The 22224-nt window shown below is 42.2% G+C and overlaps 1 protein-coding gene across 6 annotated transcripts in view; it reads left to right on the top strand.

The window, feature by feature from the left end:
* LOC128339987 (uncharacterized) overlaps positions 1 to 22224 on the top strand; it is a 130536-nt gene that overhangs the window by 89754 nt on the left and 18558 nt on the right. For 4 of the 6 annotated variants that reach the window (XR_008313385.1, XR_008313381.1, XR_008313377.1 and 1 more), the window contains one exon: positions 7185 to 8100. The gene's annotated coding sequence lies outside the window, so the exon portion shown is untranslated. Of the gene's footprint in view, positions 1 to 7184; positions 8101 to 9411; positions 9566 to 22224 lie in introns of those variants that run through there. The other 2 variants (XR_008313379.1, XR_008313380.1) reach the window with 2 other exon arrangements.

Here is a 22224-nt window from a genome sequence, read left to right as displayed (position 1 = left end):
GTGAACTTCTTTTTTAAACAGACTATCATGCCATATCACTAGTAGTTTATGAAACTTTCCTCAGTAGCATTAGGGGGCTACTTTTTGAAAACATGCCCACTTCTTGGGCGTGTGGAACTAGTCACATGGTTCTTTGCAACCTAGCCATTATTCCTCCCTCAAAAATACAATGCCTACATTGTGTTATTCAGGGAGCAACCTCATGTAGCTCAAGAATTCAGAAAGAGTGTAGCAGTTTTCAGTCATCTGAAGGTCTGTTATCATGTCACATAAAACGGCTAAATGCTAAACAGATAATATTGGGGGCTGCAAATATAGAACTCTATAAGATTACAAAAACAACGGATGTACTCATAGTCCTGGCTTTCTGAGTTTCTTGAACCATTTATAATTTGCTAAAGTATATTATATTTATTTATTGTTATGTTTTATAGAACTATTGTCTAAGAATAGTATGATGGGCTAATGATTGATTGATGGATTAAGTGCCATCAAGTTGGTGTCGACTCTTAGCAGCCACATAGATTCTCTCCAGGATGACCTGTCTTCAACTTGGCCTTGAAGGTCTCTCAGTGGTGCATTCATTGCTGTCGTAATCGAATCATCCTTGCTGCTGGTCATCCTCTTCTTCTCTTTCCTTCAACTTTCCCCAGCATTATGGACTTCTCAAGGGAGCTGGGTTTTCGCATAATGTTTCCAAAGTATGATAGTTTGAGCCTGGTCATTTGTGCCTCGAGTGAAAATTCTGGATTGTTTTGTTCTAGGATCCATTTGTTTCTTTTCCTGGTTATCCAGAATATCCTCAAAAGTCTTCTCCAGCACCAAAGTTCAAAAGCGTCAATGCTTTTCTTCCAAGTCCAGCTTTCACATCCATAGAATGTCATGGGGAAAACCATTGTCTGAAGGATTCTAATCTTTGTAGATATAGACATGTCACGGCATCTAAACATCCTTTCCAAGGCATTCATTGCAACCCTACCAAGTGCTAGTCTGCGGCGTACTTCTTGACTGCTGGATCCTTTACCGTTGATGGTTGATCCTAAAAGGCAGAAGCTATCCACCACTTCAATGTCTTGTGCTTGGCCCCATCCAGGACTTAAAGCTCTTTCCCTGTCTCCTTTGTCCCCTCCCCAGCAGCCACCCCTCATGCTAGCACAGCAGAGAGGTATCACTGGGACTCGGGAGGAAGAGCCTCCTTGCCAGGCTTCCAGGTTTGCGTCCCTCCCTCCCACGCACCTCCTGGCTTTTGCACCCCATCCCCGGACCTCGACGCTGCCTGCTTTGCAGTGGCAACACAAGATCCATATTGTCTTAGAGTCGGGCTGATTTGCCGCCCCTCTGAGTTGGCGCCCCTCTGATCTGCTGCCATAGGAAAGTGCCTACTTTGCCTATCCATTCATCCACCCCTGCATCTACTGATAAACTGAAGGCTTGACATACTGCAAAAGGAGAGACATGATCTGCTACCACAAGAGAAGTTTCACAAGAGAAATTAATAAGAGAAGCTTATTAGATGACTAAGAAGGATAGTTATTGATTGTCACAAAATCTAAAATCAGAATTCAAAACTAGGTTGATCTAAGCAATCTCTTCTTGCCAAAAGGAGCTATTATATTGCAACACCATATCATATGAATTAGAGAAGCTTTAGCAACATCACAGCATCAATATAAGGGAGAAAGCAGTGATATGTTTATGAAATAAACATTATGGTATCCAATAGGTGGAGAAGGCCAGCGGGGCTTCGCCTGCCAGCCATCCTCCTCCCCGCCGGCCGCCCTCCACCTCTGGCTGGAACGTTCCACAAGGTATCCCCACACATTCTGGCTTAGAGAAATAATTATATATATTGTCAGCATGGACTAAGAATTAAAAATGAGTGAGCACTGTACTGTTGTTTCCTTGAACATGAGAGGTTTGGGTGATCCAATCAAAAGGGCCAGGATATCTAAACATATTAAATCCTTTAACCTAGTTGTGGTCTTTTTGCAAGAGACTTATAAGATAGATGGTATTGCTGATAGCTATTTTTGAAAACAGTTTTCTGCTCAAGGGACAAACAAAGCAAGAGGGTTTGGTATTTTATTTAAAGCTGACATTGATCTTGTTACTGAATATTTTTTTTGAAAGATAAAGATGGAAGATTTATTTTTATTAAGGGGAAGTTGCACAATAAGGATATTACTTGCGCCTCTATTTATGCTCCAAATCAGAGACAGATTGACTTCCTTCAGAAAACAAGGAGGAAAATGAAAATGTTTGCTGGTACTAAGATAGTGTTGGGCGGGAGACTTTAATATTGATGCCACTAAGTCATCTAACGAGAATAAATCAAGATCTTTACAATATAAGGAACAAGCCTCACTATCATTGAACTTTCCAAGATTGATGCATAAATATGAATTTATAGATTCTTGGTGAATGCTTAATCCCTCTGCAAAAAGTTTTACCTTTTTTTCAGGAAGACACCAATCTTATTCTAGGTTGCCATATATGGGCACCTAAAACTTTGTTAACTCATTTTCATTTCATAAAATTTCATAAGGGAGAAATTGGACCTATTCTTTTTTTGGATCAAGCCCCAGTGATCTTTAAATTCAAATTATTTATTTACTTATTTATTTATCTATATAATACATTTCTATACCACCCAAAACGCAAGTTCTCTGGACGGTTTACAAACAATAAAGGCAGCCAATAAAAGATTAAAACATTTCAAAAATTAAAATTAAAAAGTTAAAATTATTAAAACATAATTAAAACACAATTAAAACAGTATCTACTTAGAGGAGAACATTTTATTCTCCCTGGTTTGGTGTTTTAAACCTAGATTACTTGTGGAGTGGGTGGCAAAGCAACAATTGGCCCAAACATTAAGAATTTCTTTTAATGGAAATGATAAGGAGCATACATCACTAGTAATGAAATGGGATGTGATGAAAGCTGTTATTAGAGGGGAGTGCATTAATCCGATGAGAAAGATTAAAAAAGAATCAACACAAATGAGTGATAAACTAGAGTTGGGGATTAAACACTTATTGGCAATATTTAACAGAACAGGGTATGTTAATACCTTTAAGCAATAGAGAAGAAAAGGAAGGAGCTCATGGTTTTGGAAACGACAAAAATTTCTACTCAACCCATTTATGTAAAACAAAGTTATTATGAATATGATAATAAAATTACAAGATGGTTAGCATATAAATTAAAGAAAGTTAAGGAGAAGAGGTTTATAAAAGTAATAAAGGATGGTAAAGTTTGAACCATCACTAATACTAAAGATATCAGTGATCAGTTTGTTAAGTTCTTTGAACAATTATATAATTCTCATAACCCAACACAAGGGGAAATTCTTAACTACTTAGATAAGATTAGTACCCCACAATTAACTCCAGAGGAATCAAAATTTTGGATGCAGCATTTACTGAGGCAGAAGTGCTTGAGGTTTTTAAAACCATTCAGAATTACAAATCTCCAGGACCAGATGGTTTGATAGGGGAATTTTTTAGGGAATTTAAAGAAGTTATTATACCTGAGTTTGTAATTTTAATTAATGTTCTACGTCAGGGAGCGTGTTTCCCACCCTCGTGGTATAACTCAAAAAATAACATTAATTCTTCAGATAGGTAGAGATTTACCAGGAAGTCAGCTCTTATAGACCAATTTTGCTACTTAATGTTGATTATAAATTATATACTAAATTGTTGGCAAATTGACTTAAATTAATTAGTTATAAAATTGTTCATATAGATCAATCTGGATTCATTCCTAGGAGAAATATATTTAATTCTATAAGAAATATATTTCTCCACTAACACTTTTATTAACATATCTGGATAGTGGGGAAGATCAATATGGATTGGCTTATTTGAAGATGTTGAAGGGAAAGAATTTTTATAGAATAAGAGACATCCATAGAAATAAGAGGTTATTTAAGAAGGTTGAGATTGAACAACAAACAGGATGTCAAATACCATGGCTAGTTTGGTTTCAAATTAGATCTATATTGATGGATAGTAGCATTGATAGTTCAGCTACCCGATCACTTACAATTTTTGAGAAATTTGAGGAATGGACAGAGAAGCAAGATGGCGTTCTGCTGGGAAGCACCTGGCAATTTGGCTGCCAGGGCTTTCCGCTCCCGTTTGGTCTAATTATCTTTCATCGGTTAGATGAAGATCAGAATGTGTGTGGGGCTTGTTCCCCACCACCCCAGGGTGGGAGTCCGGGGAGATTCCAGGCTTGAAAAAGCCTGGAGGACCCTGGATGAACCCTCAGGAGAGACCTTTCTGCATTAAGCATTAGGCTGAACGGAGAAAGGCTTAACATCATGCCTTCTGAAGAACAACTTGCTATTTATCTATTTTTTTCTTTCCTATCAAATCTCTGAGATGACCATGGCTTTTGAGCTTGCAAGATCTTTGCCATTTCTTTTTACTTTTTCTTGCCTCCCCTTTTTTTGTCTGTATTACTTTTGAGCCTCCTACTGACTTTGCCAGAGGTAATTATGTAAATGGCATTAAGAAGAGGGTTGGCTGGGAGAGGAATGAAGTCTTACATGACCGATGTGCGATTCTACTGCTTAATTTTTTGCAGAACCCAGCATCTTATTTCAATCAGTTTTTAGTTTTACCTTGAAGAATTCCTGTGAGTGGTTTTGCAAAGCGTTTGATGCTCTAGTTACTAATTACTCTCATTTTGAACTCTAATCATAGCACTGGAATTCTGGCACTGATAAAAGTGTTTTATGGCTGGTAATTAAGTTCTTTGCTCTTTGTGTGGCACTCTCTGTTTCAAACGTTTAGTAGCATTATTGAAGTTGGGATGGAATAGATAAATGAATGAGGGTTTTTTAGTTTTTAATGGTTTGAATACAGTATGTATATGGAAGTTTGAATACAGAAGCTCTTTTGTGATACAAGTATGTTTATGTCTCTTGCTTGCTGCCTGGAATTTTTAGCAACATTATTGAAGTTGGGACTGTAGAGACAAATGGAAAGGGGATTATTTTCTGAGCTTTTGATGCCTCCTTTTCATTTTATTATGGATTATGGTGATGGAAAAACAGGGGGGAAGAAATAACTTTGAACGTTTCAGCATCCTTTGGGACTTTGGGACTCTCTTTATTTTCTGCTGTTGACTAATTGGATGAATACCTTCTAGCACCACTGATGGAGTATAAATATTACCCAGCATTGTAAATCCTATTCAGAAGTCTGGCCTGAAAGTCAACATTTGAAATTGGAATGATCAAAAATAGAAGACCTAAGACTTTTTATATTTACTACACGTAACCTGATAACACATTTCCCCATGCACAAGTTTTCTTTCCTATGGAGCTAGTCCAGGCAGTGTTTCCTCTTATCTTTCTACCATGAATGTTTTTAAGACTTTCAAGTTAACCCCTTGATGGACTATGAAAGACTCTTAATAGTATCTACTTATTCGATCTGATTTTTTCTGGGACTCTTTACTATTTTGCTTTGATGTTGGGAAGTAAATGATAAGTGAGAATTAAATAATAGGTTTTTATTTCCTTCCCCCCCTTTTAAATTCATTACTCTTATTTTTAATTCCTATTGCTTTATTTCAAGATAAAAATGTATACATTTAGGTTATCACAATTTATACTAATATGTTTAGTTTGTTATTTTAGCTATTATTATATGCTTATTTAATATGAACATATTCAATTTATTCCCTCTGATGAAATAGCAAATGTATGATATTGAAGAATAGGGGAATCTGTGTTTAAAGGCATATAGGTGCATTTATCTGTTGAAGTTATTAGGTTGAACTTACTTATAAGAGATAGATTTTACTGAAAGCTGATTATTTCCCCACCCCATTGGATTCTTTGTTATTGTAGTTTCCAAAAGTATTATAGAGACTAGGGGAAATTAGTTTATACATTTATACATTTAGTCTGTTGTTATAATTGCTGTTATATTTTTGTCCTGTATGTGTAATTAGTATTTTTCAATATGAAGAATTGGTTTTATGGATTCCCTGTCAAATTAAAAGCTGTTATCAAAAATTCTTGTGAAGAGGAAAATCTTTATACCAAAGGGTATTGTTTTTTCTCTATTTTTTCAAATCATGGGTTAAAACTGAAGTTTGATTGGATGGTATTGCATTAGATTATGGCACTGAAGATGTATTTGGTTTTCAGAAGATTGAGAGTTCCAGATGCAGTTATTTTTTTTATTTTTCACTGAGGGATTTCATATTAGTATTTCATAAGATCTCTTCTTCTCTTTAAATTAACTTTTCCCCTTCTCTCAAATTCCTCCCTGGTGGTCATCTCTTTTTTATATAATAGGTTCTAGATGCCAGTCATGAACATTTGCCAAAACGTCTCGTATTTGGTGTGCATGGGTTGGGAATTTTGTCTTGGCTCTGCGTTTAAAATATCCATACTTCATGTCTTTGCATGGTCAGTTTCTTCCTCTCTAATAATTAACTTTCTTCTTTCCTAAACCCTTGGATTATCTGGAGAGTCCAATGGGAAGTTCAAAATCCATTTTTAAAATCTTTTTCATTAGACTTTAGATCTATTTTTGTAGCTATCCCTTTTGTTTTAAATGACACTCCCACAATTGAGAATACCTTTTGAGCTTGTAAGTACTAACAGGATTCCTTGCATTTTTGTTCCTCAGTCTCTGTGTTTCCATCATTTTTGAACCTCCCATGGACTTTTTAGGAGGCAACTATGCTGTATTGTGTATTGAGAAGAGAACCAGTAGGAAGTGATTAATGTGATCTGCTTAAGATCTTGCTTCATAGTTCTGGCACAGAGTTCTGCATTTATGTTAATCAGCTTAAGTTCTGCCTTAAGGGATCCTCCTGCTTTATTTGGTTTGCATTATGAAGGGTTTTATGACCAGATAACTACATTCTCACTTTAGAGCTTTCACTACCAGCATTGAACCTATGGTGACAAAATTTACAGCTTTCATTGGGGAAGTCTGCAGGCAGGAGCTTTTCTTTTTCTTGATCTTTTCTTATTAGAATTATGGTTCTTAAAAGACTTTGGGTGATGTCCTATTGATGTTGTAATCTTTGATGGTATCCACGTTTTAAAAGGTGTTATTTCAGTTTCCTGATTCCTTTGAAGAATTTTGATCATGATTACGGATACATTTAATTCAGATGATATATGATCTTTCTCTTGATATGTTTAGGGTGGAAGGATGTATAGTTCAAGTATGAGTGTCTCATACGAAAAGGAAGAAAAGGTGTTGGACTTCTGGTTCCAGAACACTGAAGGGAGGACGCACTAGAAGCAGCTCTGGTAGTAGTTTTTTGCCGATATGTCTAATTCTTTGCTCCGATTAAGATAAAGGAAAATTTATTACCTTATCTTGTTTGCTGGACTTTGCTGGAAACTGGGCTGACCATAAATCTTCTCTAAATTGAGACAACTGTTGTCAAGAACCTTGATAAGACATTCTCTGTTTTGCCTCAGCTGCGTTGCTAATAACTGAGTCAGCAATGGTCAAAAATAAAAGACTTCGACAGAGCTCTTCTTCTAGTCTAATGCTGGGAGATTCTCCAGATTTTGCAGAAGGTGAACAAAATGCTAAGCAATCCTGTTTGGATGATTATTTTATCTGCAGAACTGATGTTTCTCAATCCCCTTTGGGAATAAGGCAAAATAAAGTACAAGAACCCCAGGTGATAACTTTGCTGGAGGATGTTGGCAGCAATCCAAAGAATCCTGAAGATAAGACCTCAGCTAGCCCAGCCAAGCCTATATCAGAATTAAGCTGGCTAACTACTACTCTCTCTCAATTCTATAAATTGACTGCTAGCACCTTAAAATTGATATTGGAGAATATGCATAAGCTTGATAGGCAGTTGAGTAAACTATCACCCCTATCACCTCTATTACAACAGACTGGCAACTCTTATGATGTGTGCTCCTAATTCCAATTACTTTCTGCCCCATTTGGCAATGTTTAAAGCTGAGGATAGATCTCAGTCTTTCCTTCAAGCAAGTTCAGAAGCACATCTCTCCAAATCCAATTATGTGTTGCAGCCTAATAATGTTATGCTATCAATATCAAAGATCCCAATAAACAATAACAAATGGCACCATAAGGCAGCTATAGTTCTATTGCTTTATTGACAAGGAATAAATTTATTTATTGTTCGTTCTATTGCTTTATTGACAAGGAAGTCTATTACATATGATGACATTATGTATTGTAAATTTTTACCAGTTTCAAATTGCTGTAAAAGGATCATGTTGACTTGTAGAGCGGGAATGATTCCATCGATCCTTTTACGTTCCAACAGATATCTTGCCAAATATGGGATCAGAGTAACTAGATGTTTTAAACATCTACATATATTGCATTGGAAGCTTAGATCTAGAGATGAATAGTCTTTTTTGATGGCCCTGAAACTGTCCATCAAAGAAAATGCACCTGCAACTGTACTTTAAAATCACAGAACCCTGGGAATGATAAAGATGAAGCTGAACGCTCGTTTAGCCATCTTTCCCCTTCAGAAACTGTTAAGCTGACAGAACAAATACAAAGGATACAAGACTTTATCAATGCCTCCTTCTATGCCTTAGCCTCTCCTTTAGATGAGGACATAAAAGAGACAAATCTAATGGAGGTGGTATCTCCTAAGTTGTTTGCATTCTGTCATCAGGAAAACCAGGAACTTCTGTCTAAGTGCATGGAAAATGAAGGCCCCCAGTGGACTCAATCGCACTCTACAGATACTCAAATGCCAATATCTGATAATGCTGACCTAAAGGGGATCTCTCCTTTCTGCGCCGTCCCCCTTTTAGACTCCGGTTTGGTCAATAAGGCACTTACCAATCTTGTTGAGACGGCCCTAACTGAATATACACAGGAGGAGAAAAATAAGTGGCTGGGAATACTGACTGATCCTTGTTTTGACGAATTAAACACACCTCTGAATCTACCAACAGTGCTCATCCCCCCATTACTTCTTTAGGCTCAAATTCCCCTTCTGGTTCTCCTGTTTGCTCAGAAACACTGGCTGCGACCAAATTGGTGGACCAGCAGACACAATTGCGGCCTTACGAGCAAGTTGGGGGAGGCAACTCTGCGCCAGAGCTAATTAACCAAATGATTTTAGCAGTTTTGGTCCCCACGAGCAGGAGGTAGAGGAGACTCCGGCCTCTGGCGATAGAAATTGACTTATAAGTGTAAATGTAAAATGTCAAACTTTATTTTGGTCGTAGACCAGCAATACAACAATATTAAAATAATAATGATAATAATAATATGATAATATAAAATCAGACTACTTATAAGTGCTGCTCTTAAGTTAAAATTGTTAAATTGGAATATTGCTGGGTGGAGGAAATGCTCTGCTGATCCCAGTTTTATTTTATGCCTAGCAACTTACGATATTTTACTTTTACAGGAGGCTTGGGCTGTGAGTCCTTTTGAAGTGTCAGGCTATACAACTTTTTCTATAGATGCCAAACCAGGTATAAGAGCTGATCGCGCCAAGAGAGGAATTGCTGTCTTAATTTCAAACAGGTTCAGCTTAAGGTCATTCCAAATTGGCAGATTAGATGATTTAGCGCTTGCAGTTCTCATTGATGTTCGTGGTGCTCAAATCTTGGTGATTTCGGTCTATATCCCGTCAGAAGGGTCCAGCTCTATGATTTATGATGTCTGGGATAAGTTAGAGGATTTTATATCCTCTCTCGAAGCAAAGTATCCTGGCTCACAGATTTTAGTTGCAGGGGATTTTAATGCCTGGCTTGGGTCGGATAATAACTCCCTTTTGAATAGATTTCATTGTCATTTTGAGGACGATTTTGTTCCTTTCCCACTGCTGTCTAGACTCTCCAGAGATGCTAGATTAAATTTGAGAGGGTTTAGACTACTAACGATATGCTACCGGCTTGATCTTCATATTGTAAATGGTGCTATAGAGTTGGATCATCCAGCCCATTTTACTCATTGGACCAGCAATAATCCTTCGTTGATTGACTATATGGCCATTTCCCGTCATATGATACCCTATTTGGCTTTTTTCAGGGTGATTCCTCACCCTGAAAGTGATCATCTTCCCCTTGAGTGTTGCTTTTGGATAACTGACTGGACACCTGTCCTAGACTGTGTAAATGCCCATGGAAAAACTGAAAATTTGGTTCCAGGTAGAAAGTGGACAAAAAACAGTGCTTTGCAAGTTTCTGCTTTGCTGCACTCTGCGGAGATGTCTAAATGGCGGGACTGGATTTTAAAATTATCCCCCGTTCATCAGATGGAAGACATCCTTGGTTACTATGAAAATATTGTGAATCGTATTCTCCTGGCCATGTCAAATTCTAATAAGGTGTCTATGCACCCAACCCAACTCCCATCCAAGTGATGGTATGATAAAGAATGTCGGGCAGCAAAAACGGAATTGGTGGGAGCTTTTAAAAGCTTTACTATTGACCCTGGTAGCTTTCCTAGAGTGGAGGTTGCAGAAAAGAAAGCACAGTATAAACAACTAATTAAGAGGAAGAAGGAGGTATCAATCAAAGAGGGTTGGAAACTTTTGATAGAGGCAGCCAAGGAGAGAAATCAGATTAGGTTTTGGAAATTGGTGACCCCTGCATTAAATAAATCAACACCTTGTCTCCCACCATGTATTTCTGTTGAAATCTGGGAAGCCCACTTTCGTACGTTGTATCAAAAACCAGCCATCAAAGTCAGTGGTAGCACTGACTTTGAACAGCAACTCCAGACTTTGGATACCCCAGTGTGGGCCCCTGTAACACATGCAAAGGCAGAGAGGCTGATTAGTTCATTCCCTTCGGGGAAAGCCCCTGGAATTGACAGTATCATTCTAGAAGCTCTTAAAGCAAATATAACCTGGTGGGTCCCGCTCCTCTCCTCTCTCTTCACGGCTATGGATGTAACAGCATTAATACCAAATGAGTGGAAAGTAGCTATAGTGGTCCCAATTTATAAAAAAGGACTTAGGAGCGATCCAAGAAATTATCGTCCAATCAGCTTGCTAAGCTTAATTAGCAAAATATATGCTAAACATCTGTACTTAAAGCTAAAAGATTGGCTTGAGGAAAGGGATATCCTGGCTCTAGAGCAGGCGGGCTTTAGAGAAGGGAGATCCACTTTGGATCATGCCCTGGTTCTTCAATTTCTGTTGGCTAAGTATTCAACGAAATCACATAGAGGACTTTTTGCAGCCTTTGTTGATTTAAAATCAGTGTTCGACCTTATCCCTCGAGAAGGACTCTGGAAAAGATGCTGGGCATCGAGAAAAGACTGCTCTTGTTAATTTTTACTTTATATTCTGGTTCCACTCTAAAGGTATGTTACAACCTCCAAGAGGCTTTGACTGCTGCAATACCCTCAGATAGAGGGGTCCACCAAGGATGTATACTGGCCCCTACGCTATTTAACCTGTATATCAATTCTATAGTCTCTTTTATTTCCTCCCCTTCCACGCATCCTCCCAAGATCGCGAATAGGCATATCTCCATTCTATTATATGTGGATGATATGGCGATTCTTTCGCTAACACCTATTGGCCTAAAGCGTGTTCTCCTTCTGTTAGATAAATACTGTACACAGGAGAACTTGAAGATCAATTATCAAAAGACAAAAGTCATGGTCTTTGCTAACCGGCCCAGAGGGCATCAGTGGTCAATAAGCTCACATAGGATAGAGCAGGTTAAGTCCTTTAGGTATTTAGGAGCTCTATTTCATTCTTCCTGTTCACGTAAACCTCACCTCGATTCGGCAGTTTTAAAGGCCAAACCAGTAGTTAAATCAATACTCTCTTACTATTACACTAAGGGTAATACTATTACACTATTACACTATGTTCTGGCTGTGGTCAAACTATTCTTGGCAAAGGTTTTGCCTCAACAGTTTTATGGAGCTCAGTTGGGCATAGTTAAAAATCTTGATCCATTGGAGGCACTGCAGTCAAAATTTTTAAGAGCTGTACTGGCTGTTCCCAGATGTGCCCCCACGGTGGCTCTGAGAAGAGAGGTCGGAATGATTAGGCTACAGGCATGCTTATGGAGAGTCATTATTCTTTACTGGTTAAAAATTTATTTTTTGCTCGAGGGTTTGGTTGCTTTTCTAAAACAGGACTCCTTTAAATTTAGATGGCACACTGAGGCCATTGATAAGCTGGCCCGCTGTGGCTACTCCTTAGAGGCCATACAGGAGCTTGGTTACAACAGAGCTCGTATCCAAATTATTCAACGCCTAATGGACATTGAATTGCAATATGAAATTTCCCAGATATCTAAAAGATTGTTCCTGGGTGACCAATTGAGTGGATTTAATTTGGCCCTCTATCTCCAGGTAGTTACGATTCCTGAATATAGACGAGCCATGATGCTGGCCAGGTTGGATGTCCTTCCGTCTGCAGTTCTGTTTGGTAGATATGCAGGAATTCCCCTGGTGAATCGTGTATGTCCTTGTGATAAGAGCTGTGTTGAAACAATAGCACATGCCTTTTTACATTGAAGCTTCTATGATGAAGCCAGAGGAAAGCTACTTTCTCCCCTTCTGATAAATTTTAATGGAAGAGCAGATGATGTTTCATTGAGGTTTTTATTTTCTCTATGTGATGAAGATAAAATTAGAACTGCGGCTAAATACTGTTATATTCTTTGTAAAATATGTGCTAATGTATAGTTTATGTTTTTATGTCTGTATTTGTAATACTGCTGGTCAAGGACCAAATAAATATTACGTTCACGTTACAAAGGAAAGGTGTCATGGGAGGGAAGGAAGAAGGTTTCATGGGAGGGTAGTCAGCTTAGCTACACTGCCAAGGTCCATCAGTAAGTCAACTGAATGGGAGAGAAGAGAAGGGAAAATATAATGATGCCAGCACCATTTGACTAAGGAAAGTGTTAGGGATGGGAATCACTGTAGAACTCCTAATGTAATAGGAGTTGTATGTGGGCTGGTGTTAGCATTCAGGCTCTCAAAGCAAATAGTACTGTCTGCTTCCAAAGCAGTGGGTTTTTTCGCAGAAAGAACCCTGTTGGAGCTATGTCATGGCTGGTATTTTTTTCTAGAATAGTCCTGTCATAGTAATCATTTGAGGGCACAGGATATAAAAGATACAGCTAGAAGGCAAGTCAAAGGTGTAGCTTGTATTAAATGCCATGGAAGTTAGGTGGGCTGCTGAAAATTGGCTCTGAAAATAATCCCACATTAGTGGATTCATTTTCTAGATAAGCATCCACATTCATAAATTTCGCCCAAATTCTGCATTAGGTCCACATTGAATTTCTGGGTCCTGGCAGCAGGAGTAGAGGGTGGCTGGGAGGGTGACATTCATAATAGGATTACTAGATTTAGATCTGAGGTCCCTGGATGTGGCCTTGAGCCTGTAGTCCCTGAAAAAGCAAGGAACTATAGGAATTTCACTCCCAAAAGTTCCATCTTCCCAGGATGCACTGCACATGTGCATGTGGCCTGAAAAGGATTGACTTAATGCAAGGTTTTCTGACTAATCAAGACATGACCCCTTGGGAAGTCCGGGTCACACACATTACAGCAATATGTTTGGGACCTTTAACTCCTTAGACCAGCTAAGGTACAGGGGATGCTTTTTGGTGGGAGAAAGTACTTACTTCTACTTGCACTGTGGCTCCAGGGATGTGGCTTTCCCTTCCCCAATTCCTTGGAAATAGAGATTACCTTGGTTTTCATAGATACCTTGGAGTTCTTCAGGCAGCCCTTTGCTGTTCTTAAATGTCCTTAAAGTGACGACACCAGGTTTTCTTCCTAATTTCCTCCTCCTGGAGAGATGGGGAAAATGCCCACCCCGCCTGAATCAGAGGCCCCTTTTTGTTTACAGTAAAGGGCTCGGGCTGTGTGCCATCCCCCACCCCCAATACCATGCAGCGTAACCAGTGGCTCACCTCATGCCCCATCAGTGTATCAGACTTGCCAAGGAGGGAGTAGAGCAGAATCAGACCAGCCTCTTTAATCCTGTGGAGGGGATGATCAATGGCCCAAAGAGTGGTCCTCAGGAAGGATCTTCGCTGATATTTGTTAAAGATCTCTCCAAAAACCTAAAATCTAGAATCAGCCTCAATTAATTCCCTTGAAGCCCAAAGATGTGCAGCTTGATTCACATGCATTCAGCTCATAAGCACTGTTTCTCCTATTCTCCCTCTTCATTCCTTCCTTCTTTGATCTCCTCCACAGTCAGAATTGAGATGACAAGCTGCTTGGGGAAGGACCTGTCCTTCTGCTCAGGCTACTCAGTAAAGGACCATGTGCATTGATAGATGTAGATATTCCAAATTAATCATCATTGTCTTATCAAGGAGTCATGCCACTACAGCAGGTTGAAAGTCGCATTTCCATGAACTAACATGCACTGCAGTTATTTAGCCCACTGTGTCTCTGGAGTGGTCTGTGTCAAGATGTCCTAATGCTGATACTGGCGCTTCTTGAATGCAGAAAGTGATGAAGACACCTCTGCCCATTCTCACACTCTCAAAAGGAGGGACAACGGACCATTCTGGCACCCAAGGGAGCCACATAGAGGGATCTTCTTACCTCCCCAACTCTGGCTGTGTTGAGATAGGCCAGTATTCTTTCCTCCTCCTGCCATCTCCGGCTCCACAGATCCCCAGCTTCATTGCTGCTCTGGCCTGAGAAGGAAACATCAGGGCTAAATAGTTATACATCCTGATGACATAGGGGGTTTCTGACAGAATGGCTGGGAGTCTTTCCGGATTCCCCCCCAAGAGGAATTGCCTGAACCCCGCCATGGCTCACTGCAGCAGTGGTCCGAAGCCAGACTTGAGAAATAAGAGGTTCGAGTCTGGTTTACGAGAGGGCCTGTATACTCATTGTCTCCATGTTTGCTTATAGGATGGGGTCTAGTGGAGAAGGGGAGATGAGGAAATCCAGCTAAATCAGCTGCTGGTCACACTAGCAGAGTCATCTTTGTGGAGGACACACCCTTACTGAAGAATCTTTCAAGGGACCCAGCTGAAATCAGTGGATATAAATGGACCAAGACAGGAGACCAGGGGCTATAATCTTATTTACTGGTATGTCAAACTAAGGCATTTGTTATAGAACACATAATAATCTAGAAAGCGGTGCTGATCTCATCAGCTTTCTTACCTTTGTGGTGGAGAAGCACCTCTAGGAGCTGTTAGATTCCCACCCTGGCATATCGGCTCACATCCCTCCTGGAATCCATGACGCAGATTGCAAGTTTGGCCGCATGGTGGACCAAACTGGGGAGTTCTGTAGAGTTTTGGCAGGAAGGAAAATGAGAGGGATCTCTGTCATCTACATTTCTTTGTCAGCCCTTCCCCTTCTTTCATGGGCAATTGATATTCCTGAGTTGGGTAGACCATTCATCTCTTCCCTTCCTAACATGAATAAACAAGTAGGTCCCTCCAAGAGGGTGCATTTTCCTCTCTGTCTTGGCAAGGGGTTGGTGACAGGATGAACTTTATACCAACAGGTATATTGTCAGAAGAGCAAACTCTGCCGCACGTCAGGCTGAAAGAAGCTCATTTAGCTCTGAGATGAGAGTCCTGGGAGCAGAGGCGTAACGATAGGGGGGGCGGGGGGCACGTGCCCCGGGCGCCACTTGCTGGGGGGGCACCAAAAAGTGCCCCCACTGATCCCTGAAAATTTCTGGAATTTTTTTTTTTTTTGCTGCCGAAAATTTTTTTTGCAGCCGCCGCCACACAGACCGACCAAGCGACCGACGAGCAGCCAATCGTCCGCACCAGAGCAGATAAACCCAGCGGGCGGCGGCCGCGAAGTGGGGGAAAGGGCTCTGCGCGGCTGGATCGGGGGTTGTTTGCCTTCGCCTGTCTCCCTCTGCCTTCCCTCTCGCCCTGCCCACCGCTCCGAGGGCGCCCCGTGCAGCCACTCACTGGGTTTTTGTTTGGTGTGCTTGTTTGGAAGTTTCAATGCTTCTCGCTTGCGAGCTGGACTGAAGTGAGCTTGGAACAGAAGAGCCGCTTCTGTTTCTCATCTTCGTTTTTATTTTATTTTGGCTTTGGGGTTGGATTTACTCGCCAACCGCAGGAAGAAGAGAATCCGAGGGGGAAAAAGAAGGGAGGGAGGAGGGTTGGTGCAACGCAGCTTCCACGGTGAGAGCTCTTTTCCTTCTTTGCAATTTGCAAAACAAGCTCTTTGGGGGGGAAAGGGGGGGGACCTGACTATTTGCAAGGAAACACTGGGAAATGCAGATTTCAGGCCGATCCCCTTTCACAAACCTGGTGGCTCTCCCCTCCACTGTTCCAAGGGAGTGATTGAAAGCGGGGGACTTCAGGGCGATTTATTTGGGGCGGGGGAGTATTGAGATTGCTGGGGTGGGAACTGATCTCTCGGTTCCTTCTGGCTTTGGAGGATTACTGAGTGCTCCTTCCCCTTGCGGATGACTTTACAAGGGAGGGAACCCCTCGCTCCGCGCCATTGGGGGCTGGTGTTATTTAAAAGGGCAGAAATCTGCCCTCAGGTTGAAGCGATTCCTGCAGCAGCTTGGAGCAGCTCACACTGCCATGATTTATTTGTGCGGGTATCCATACATGCAGCAATGCACAGCTTCAGCAACGTGTTCCTGAGGACTGGGATGGGAGCAACCCTGCAACTTAGATCCTGACAAGCCTGGATCTAAGAAGGAGCAACTTAACTCGGGCTTGTTTGCAGTGCTGCTTCTTAGGAACAAGGCAATCTCGTCTTTGGCCCCCTTCTTTTAATTTGTGCAGTTGGAATGCTCTGTCGGTGCAATTCAGAAGTGAGCTAATGCCCAGTGTAAATCTATTTTATGCGGGGTGTGTGTGTGGGGCGGGGTGTGTGTGGAATCTTCTCTCACAAGATTGTCTTGTGAACAGAGCTTTTGACATCTGCTCTCTCTCCCCCCTTCACTCCCCCCCTTCTTTTCTTTCTTTTTGGTTTAACTTTGTCACTGCGTTGGAAGTAGCTGGGCTTTGTTGGTGTTTTTAAACCCCTAAACTTCACCCCACCCCAGTCCTTTCTATAAAGACGGATCACCTAGCCCTAAATGTAGGGTGGGGGGAGAGTTCATATGGAGGTGTAAAGACAGTGATAGGAATGGGGTGTGTTAAAAGGCCCCTAAAACAAATTGTAAAATATATGTTTCTCCATGCCATTCCCCTAATCTGTAGAGGGATGTCTGAACTATTTGCATTGAATGTGAGAAAGTCTGGCTGTCATTGTAGACTTTTGCTCGAATAAAGGACTCTCCCCTCTGGATTCCCCCCACTCCACCCCACACACACACCGCAGTATTATTTAGCAACCAGAACATTTCTCCCTTTTGCCAGTGAATGGACTTTGGCTTTTGGAAATCAGTAGAATTGTTAGCACATAACGTGCCAACAAATACTGAAATCGGGCAGAAAGGGGACACTGAATGCATTGTGGTCGCCTTTCTCGTTTAACTGTGCTCTTCTTGCGAGCAAAAGCTTTGGATTCCCCCAACTCGCCTTGCCCCTTGTCTTGTTAATAGTAGCTGGATGCATCGATATAGGAATGAGTTCTCTGGGCAATAAAATCCCGGAGGCTGTTTGTGATGCAGAAAGAGAACAAGGAGGTGGGGTGGGCAGCCGGAGAGCGCTACTTTGTAATTCATGAGAGGGGGATGTCAGTCAGATGTATGTTGGGGGGGGGGCGGGGGGCGCCATTTCAGTGCTTGCCCCAGGCACAGTTTTCCCTAGTTACGCCTCTGCCTGGGAGTAACTTTGCTGCCAAGAGTGCTAGTGCACAGAGAGAGGGCGGAACTGAAAAGGGGATGGAATCAAAAGGGGTGGGATCCGTAGGCCACCATGCAAACTGTTCTGGGTTCCGTGGCTGCTTCTGCTCCAGTCATTTCCCCCCAGAGGCACACATTTCATCCACTTAGTGTTTTCAGGGGATCCAGATGACACGGAGGGCAGGGCAACCCAGCACTTTCCCGTATTTTCAATGATGCCCTCTTGTCTTTTTCCACACCCTCTTTGTGGTGCAATTTGGGAGTTAAAATGCAAGGACAGAGCCAGAATATCCAGGCAGGGCACTCTGGAGGCTTCCCAGGACTAGCGTCCCTTAAAGGAAATCCTTAAATAGGCTTCTGTTCTCCGCTTCTGCCCCTTGTCTCAGTTGTTTCCTGTTCACTTGTGTGCCTCTGAATCAGCCCAAGTTGCAGAAGCCACTTGGAAAGAAAGGAGTGAGGTGAGGACTGAGGAGGCAGAAATGAAATAAAGGAGCAGGTGCTGAATGGGGCTTAATTCTGAGTATCATCATGCAGTAAGAACATGACGGTAGGGAGAGGCATTGCTGATTTTCACAGGGAATATCACCGTGACAGTCCTATATGACATGTCATGTGGAACCACCGTTCGTGCCCACCTCCCCTCCCTTCCATCTGATGGCAGAAAAGCATTTGGAAAGGTAAAGGTCCAGAATATGGAAGCAACCTGTGGAGGAAGCACCTGGGATGTGGGGTTTTGTACCTCCTCTCTGTCCTCCATATGCCTGTGGATGATTTCGATGAGATCCTCATCCACTTTGCAGTCCTCCAACTCAGACTGGTAGGAGCTGGAGGAGAAAAGGGAGCAGTGCATGCTGCTGACTAATGAATCTGGGGGAAAGAACAGGAAGAATGTGCAGACATATTAATGCACCCATCTGTGTCCTTCTTCCAAAAAGGACCCAGTTTCTTCTCACTGAAACCCTCTTTGTTTAGGAAGAGTATAGTTACCTTGGAACCTGCTCTGCCTCCCATCCTCACCTATTGGCCTCAATTTCTAAGATTCTCAACCCCTAAATCCCCCCCAATCATGAGCATCTCCTCACCTCCAGACTGGTTTCCAAGTGCTCTGGAGCTTTCCCTCTCAGTATCGCTCAGGTCTTCCCAGACCGTCTGTGTGGAGCGGTCCACCATGAGCTCCTCACCCAGTTTTAGGTCCTCCAGCTCTGGTTCGTCCGAGGAGACGAGAGAGCAGTGCATACTGCTCACTGATGAATATGGGGGAAAGAACAGGAAGAATGTGCATACATATTAATGCACCCATCTGTGTCCTTCCTCCAAAAAGGACCCAGTTTCTTCTCACTGGAACCCTCTTTGTTTAGGAAGAGTATAGCGACCGGCGAAGCTGCTCTGCCTCCCATCCTCACCTATTGGCCTCAATTTCTAAGATTCTCCATTCCCAACCCCTAAATCCCCCCCCCCCCAATCCTGAGCATCTCCTCACCTCCAGACTGGTTTCCAAGTGCTCTGGAGTTTTGCCTGTTTTTGTGTGGCCCATTTCTTCCCATATTCAGACACTCTCTGTTGAGCTGTCCACTGACTTTGGTGGTTTCTCTTCCTTCACCTGAGTCTCTGGCAGCTTATGATTCTCGGAGTGCTTGTTTGGGAATCTGAAGCACTGCCAGAGTTTGTGTGCTTCTCCCCCATCCTTGACAGTGACAGCCTCCCTCTGCCTGCACAGATGGTACCATTTGGTTCTGGGAGGGGCTGATGGAGTGCTGATGCCAAAACTCCCCTGCTGTTCAGGTTCCTGGTGGTCTCTTGGCTTTCTGCAGCAGGCTATCAAGTGCCAGCTCTTGGGATGAGCAGCCATGGGAACTGTGGCACCCTCTTCTTTTCTTTTGCTGCTTCCTTCTGGTGGACCAGACTTGGGCCTCCGCTTGCGCAGGAAGGTCCGCAGCCTTTGCAGCCTAGAACCGAGTGGAAAGAAGATGAGAGGTGGGGCTTGCAGGGTCCTCCTGCTCTTTGCCCCTAGACTGAGCTTGGGCCACCTGTTTGGAAATGTTGCTCTAATATGTCCAGCCAGTAGGTGGCACTAGCCTTTGCTTAAAAGGGTCAAATGAATGGTCCAGCACCTGGACCAATGAAGATACACACACAGGTGTATTGAAGCATCAGAGCATGTCCTGAGGACAATCTCTATTTAAAAGATGCTTGCCTTAGATAGAGAAGAGGAAGCCCCAAGGCTGTCCTGAAATCGCAAAGAGAATGATAGAATCAGGAAGTAGAAACCTCTATGAAATCCTACTTACATCTTGCTCCCTTTGTTTCTCTCACTAACAGAAAGCCTAAGCACAAACACAGATGCACGTATGCACGCTTTCTTTCTCTCTCTTTTTGTCAATATACTAAACTCTGTATACAACTATATATGTTGTATATGTCAATATAGAACACTATAACACGGCAGAGAAAAGCATATGCTTCTGCTCCCAGAAAGCACCTCTGCTCATGTGACCGATGAGTGAGCAAAGGGGAGGTGTAACAAGGGAGGTCATGTCCTAATGGGCCATTGTTCCTCCTGAATCCCAGTGCGACGTTTCTCTGAGTGGCTTTTAATCTATGTTGAGCCTCTGAATTTACTTCTGATTTGCTAGATACGTTTTGAATGGCTCTTGGACAACCGGGTCAATAATGCACCACCTAGGGAATTTTGGAGCATGGACCTAAAGGTTTTTGAAGGCCTCTCCCACACACACAAACAGTTTTTCACACACACTTTTAGCGTGACCACACTACCTGGGACAGACTAAAAAGGATTTGGGGACCCCCAAGGGGATTGGAGGCCCTGGACTTCAGCCCGGAAGTCCAGGGGTAAGAGCGCCTCTGTCCATAACCATGATAACCAAAATACTTTAGACTTATGACTAGAGAAATAAGAATGAGAAGGAATCAGAAAACCCTCTCTCTTAATTTTTGGAGGCAGTTTTGGGCTCCTGCCCAGATTGTCCAATTTTTAAAAGTCACTCCTCAGTGCTAACTGCAGGGCCGGTGTTACCATCAGGCCAACTAGGGAGCCGCTTAGGGCGCAGAACTCAGAGGGGCGCAGAGTGCAGACCTCAGAGGGGTTGCAAAATAGTCTGGCACCAGCCCTGGCTAACTGGCCTACCCACAATTCTAAGTTGGCATTTCAAAGTAGTGCTAATGGACTGACAAGGCCACAACACCTATTTGCATGGCATTACTTTGTTTTGCCTTCCCTCTGGGGCATACGATTAGTGCCACTTATAGCAGATTCAAGCTATATGCAGCATTGTGCAACCCTCTTATGAATGTAACATGGTAATAGCTTTCCTTTTCCACCGAGAGTTGAGAATTAACTTGAGCACAGAAAAGTTTACATAACAAAATAATTGAGAAAATGGCTCCCTGTCTACAAAGGGCTCACAATCTAAGAATAAACACAAATGAAACACCAGCAACAGCCATGTGAGAAATGTTACTTTCCAAGCCTTTACACCCCCAGATTCCTCCAAGAAGGGTTTTCACTGCTACCACCAGCAGTTCCAGGCAGGCTGGATGCCTGAAATAAAAGTACCTGAGCCCCCAACTCACACAAGCAAGTTCAAGTGTGCTGCTGCTATTACTACTACTACTTATATACCACTTTTCTACTAAAGTTCTCAAAGTGGTTTACACAGATTTATTTATTTTTAATTAAGATGGCTTCCTGTCCTCAAAGGGCTCACAATTTAAACAGGAAAATAAGGTAGACACCAGCATGCTAATATGGGTTGAGGGCAACCCCCTACATTCCAGAACTGCTCAGTAGCATGATCTAAAGTGGAGTGGCCCCTTCAGAATGCAGTTTGTTCAGTACTAAAGATGTTATTCACTTCACCCCTCAACTAATTTTTAATTAAGATGTATGGCATAGAGTTTGTGTTGGAGGAAATGACCTACAATGAAATGAACCTATGTGTAGGTTCTGGCTACATGTTGGTCAATGAGAGACCTATAGAAACATGGTGCTGAGCGAGCAAGCTAGAAGCATTCTGTGGAGAAGGAGGAAGTCACTCCCAGGAAGTTTCTGAGTACATTCAATCAACTGAGGGGTCATAGTGGCAGAGATCATCAGGAAAGAGTAGGAGACCCTAACTGACTATCTCTGCTCCCAATGCCCTAGTTGTCATTAGGGTTACTGGTGCAAAAGGTTGATGCCATGCGGAGCTGAATCTCTAACAGATTGCCAGTTATTGACAGGAGACTTATAGGTCTATAATTTGAAGGATCTAGTTTAAAACCTTTTTAGCCTACTTTCCAGTAGGCTTATGACATCACCCGACATTCTATGTCTGTGTCTGTGTGTTTGTCCGTGTGTTTGTCCATCCGTGTGCTCCCGCCCCCCATCAACTTTGCAACACCTGGACCAATATGAACCAGATTGGGTAGAGTTGTAGGGACACATAGGAACACCCCAACGGCATAGTCTGTGATGATGTCATCCAC

This window comes from Hemicordylus capensis, chromosome 1, assembly GCF_027244095.1.
Source record: "Hemicordylus capensis ecotype Gifberg chromosome 1, rHemCap1.1.pri, whole genome shotgun sequence".
Taxonomy (NCBI): domain Eukaryota; kingdom Metazoa; phylum Chordata; class Lepidosauria; order Squamata; family Cordylidae; genus Hemicordylus; species Hemicordylus capensis.
This window is presented reverse-complemented; position numbering and strand designations above follow the sequence as displayed.